The sequence below is a fragment of the Carlito syrichta genome, unplaced genomic scaffold, assembly GCF_000164805.1.
Source record: "Carlito syrichta isolate Samal-C Ts95f unplaced genomic scaffold, Tarsius_syrichta-2.0.1 Scaffold242189, whole genome shotgun sequence".
NCBI lineage: Eukaryota > Metazoa > Chordata > Mammalia > Primates > Tarsiidae > Carlito > Carlito syrichta.
In genome coordinates, this window is record NW_007186285.1 from 409,683 (window position 1) to 414,244 (window position 4,562).

The window sequence follows — 4,562 nt, forward strand, 5'->3', positions numbered from 1 at the left end:
ACACACACACAAACAAACAAACAAAAACCCTGCAACTATTAGTCCTATGGGGAAGTTAGGTCAGTTTCAATATCCATAAACTCTTCTTACCTCACCCCTAGACTTTTGCTGTAGCCCCCTACACACCTGTTTATCCTCCACATTCCTTGTTGCCATCTATTCTGCATTCACAATTGGATGCATTTCACTACTCTTTGGCTTTCACACTATCATTATTACTTTAAAAAGCAGTATTAGGCTGGGTGCAGTGGCTCATGCCTATAATCCCAACACTTTGGGAGGCTGAGGTTAGAGGATTGCCTGAACCCATGGGTTTGAGATCAGACTGGGCAACTTGGAGAGACCTCATCTCTACAATAAATCAAAAAATTAGAATGCCTGGAGTTCCAGATACTTGGAAGGTTGAGGCAGAAGGATCAGCTCAGCAAGTTGAGGCAGCAGCGGCCATGTGTGTGCCACTGCACTCCAGCCTGGGTGACAGAGTGAGACTCCAATTCAAAAAAAATAAAAATAAAAAAGGGCAGTGTAAAATACTCAAGATCTTCCACAATCTGGTCCAAATTAAAACTGTCCTTCTTTATTACTTGTGACCCTGAAACAGACTGAAGTAATGTTCATCCAAGCAGGACAGTACATTCAGATTTCCATGTACTGGGCATTAGATGTTTTTGTTTCTCCAGAATATCTTCCCTTCTGATTCCAGTAAGTGAAACCATCTTTTCTATGATGAACACTATCTATGTGGTTCAACGGGTTTGTTCTCTCTTTATCACATGTCAAAAGGGCACATATCAATGCCCAGCCTGGATATTGCTCTTGGATCACCATGATTATTTCAGTGATTGGGTGTATTACTCAGGAAAGTTGATGAGTCTTTCTTAATATTCACTATTTGGACCCAAGGAAAGAGTCTGTAATGAAAGTACAGGTTTAGGACTGACAGCACCATCTTAAAAGAAGTCTTTTTCAAATAAAAGACAATGTGTAGAAAGAGAAAGAACCCAGAGACAGAAAGAAAGATAGAGCCCTAATCGTATGTTTTGATTCCCTCCGGAAAAAAAAACACATTTGCCTTTGACACTTTGGAGCTAATATTCTTGGACAGTTGGTAGGAATATTAGGAAATGTTTGATTCTTATGACACAGACTTGCTAGATATTTTTTAAACCTCATTCTTGTTTCCTGTTCATGAACTCAACTGCATTTCCTAGCACTCCTTGGTGTTAGAGGTGACCGTATGACTTGGTTCTTGTCAGTGGAATGTGAACTGATGTCTTGCATCACTTATAGACTTGGCCCATTAAAAACCAATTGCATGTGATTCTCCATGTTCATTTTCCCTCCTAGACTTTTGCTGTAGCCCCTACACACTGTTTATCCTCCGCATTCCTTGTTGCCATCTATTCTGCATTCAGAGTTGGATGCATTTCACTACTCTTTGGCTTTCACACTCATTATTCCTTTAAAAAGCAATGTAAGGCTGGGTGCAGTGCCTCAAAGTCAAAATCTAGATGTTTCATTTTTATTATGTAATTTTGCTGTTTTTAGTATATTGATAAAATTGTGCAGTCATCACCACTAATTCCAGCATATTTTTGTCAACTTAACAGAAACCCTCTACCCATTATTTCCAATCACCCTTCTTCTCAGCCCCTGAAAACCACTAATCTACCTTCTATCTCTGTTCATTTATCTATTCTTGGCATTTCATATAAATAGAATAATACATTATCTGGCTTTTGGTGGCTAACTTCTTTCACAGAGGATCATGTTTTCAAGATTATTCCATGTAAAATGAATCAATACTTTATTCCTTCTAATGGCTGAATAGTACTCAAGAGCATAGATATACCACAACATTTGTTTTTGCATTCTCTAGTTGAATTGTGGGGTTGCTTTTACTTCTGGGTTATGACGATGAAGATTGCTATAAACATTTTCGTACATGCTTTCGTGTGGATGTAAATTTTCAGCATTCTTGGATGTATGCCTAGGAGTTGAATTGCTGGATCATATGGTAAGTCTATGCTTAACTTTTTGAGGAAGTCTCAAATTGTTTTCTAAAGTGACTGCATCTTTTTACACTTTACATGTTGCATTTTATACTAGCAATGTATGAGGACTCCAATTTCTTTACAACCTCAGCCACACTTGTTAATACAATGGACCTTTGGACAATGTGGGGATTAGGGTGCACTAGAAAATCCACATAAAATGTTTGACTCTCCCAGAACTTAACTACTAATAGCCTACTCGCGACCAGAAGCCTTAACAATAATATAAATAGCCAATTAACAGATATTTTGTATGTTATATGTATTATATATAATGGATTCTAGCAATAAGGTAAGCTATAAAAAGTAAGTATTATTAAAAACCATGCAGAAAAATATATTTACTATTGTTAAGTGGAAAAAGATCTTCATAAAAGTCTTGGTACTTGTCATTTTCACAATGAGTAGACTGAGGAGGAAGAGAAAGGGGGAAAGTTAGTCTTGCTGTCCCAGAGTTGGCAGAGGTGGAAGAAAGTCCACATATAAGTCAACCCATGCAGTTCAAACTTGTGTTGTTAAAGGATTAAGTATATATGTCTTTTTAAATTATAGTCATCCTAGTAGATGTAAAATGGTAACTCAATTAAAATCTTAAAATATACTTTGAAATTAATGATAGTACTTAAAATGCAACATACCAAACCTTACGACATACAACTAAAGCCATGGAATTACTTATAACTGTAAAAGACTATATAGATTTTTTAAAAAAGAAAGATCTCAAAATACAACATAATCATTCAATTTAAGAAACTAGAGAAAGAAAAAAGCTAAAACCAAAGCAAGCAGAAGGAAGGAAATAATAAAGAACAGACAGTAAAAATAAGGAATGAAGAATAATAAAGAACAGAGTTAAATTAAATTAGAGAATAGAGAACACCAGAAAAAAATCATCAAAACTAAAATTAATTAATTGAAAGGGTCAATGAAATTGAAAACCGTTTAGTTAGATTGAAAAAAAAGGGAATAATTCAACTAAAATTATAAATAAAAGCACATTAGTACAGAACTTATAGAAATAAGGATTTTAAAGGCGCAGTATGAAAAAGAAGTATATGTCAATAAATTAGGAAAGTTAGATTAAATAGAAGTAACCCTAGAAATACACAGACTGCTAAACACTAACTCAGGAAGAAATAGAAAAATCTGAATTAAGATTAAGTGAAGAGGTTGATTTATAAAAAGAACAAAAATCAAATAAATACATAAATAAATACATAAATAAAACTTTCTGCAAAGGAAAGTAGGCCCTGAGCTCTTCAGTGGTGAATTATTTTGTTTAATTCGATTTAATTTTAAAATTGTGGGGTACAAGTCGGGATTGCATACATAAATGGTTTAAGTACAGGGGAAGTTTTGGGCTACCCATTGGAGCTCACTTCTCCTCGATTAGGATCAGGCATCCTTGTTGATTCTATGTGCCCCCTCCCTGGCAGTGTCCTGCTACTGCCAGTCCCTTTTTTGCAGTATTATGATAGGTGTTCAGGGTCCACTTATGAGTCAGAACATGTGGTGCTCAGTTGTTTGTTTCTATAGATCACTGAGTATGATGGACTCCAAATCCATTCAAGTTGCTACGAAGTCAATAATGTTTTCCTTCTTGGGGTTGCATAATATTTAACTGTGTATATATAGCACATTTTTAAAAAATCCAGTCCAGTTTCAATGAGTAGCATGGTTGGTTCCATGTTTTTACTATTGTGAATATCGTTGCAATAAACATGCTTGCGCAGGTATCTTTTTTTGTAGAGTGATTTGAGTTCCTCTGGGTATGTTCCCAGAAGGGGAACTGGTGGGTCCTATTAAAGGTCAATTTCTAATTCTTTTAGAATCATCACACTGTTTTCCTTAGAGTTTGAAGTAGTTTGCATTCCCATCAACAGTGTAGAGGTTTTCCCTTTTCTCCGCATCCTCACCAGCATCTGCTGTATTTTGGTTTTTAATGATGGCCATTTTTACAGGTGTTAGGTGGTATCTTAATGTGGTTTTGATTTGCATTGCTCTGATGATTAGTGAGGTTGAGCATTTTTCATGTGTCTGTTGGCTGATTGTATATCTTCTTTTGAGAAGAATCTGTTCATCTCTTTTGCCCAGTTTTTAATGGGGCTTTTTTTTTCTTCCTTTCTGCACGTTTCATTTCCTTGTAGATTCTGGATGTTAGGCCTTTGCCAGATATACAGTAGGCAAATATCTTTTCCCATTCTGTGTACTGTCTCCCCACTCTCTTGATGGCTTATTTTGCTTTGCAGAAGTTTTTCAGTTTGGTAAGGTTCCACTTATCTATCTTATCTCTTATGGTATAGGCATCTGGGGTTGCGTATTCCAATTTATGTAAAAGTGTCTCCTGCATTTTCTAAGATTCTCATAGTTTGAGATTTTATGTTTTGGTCTTTGATCCATTTGGAGTTGATTTTTGTGTATGGTGATAGGTAGGGGTCCTGTTTAATTCTTCTACATTGGTCAGCCAGTTTTCCCAGGACCACTTACTGAATAGGTTCTCCTCTCCTA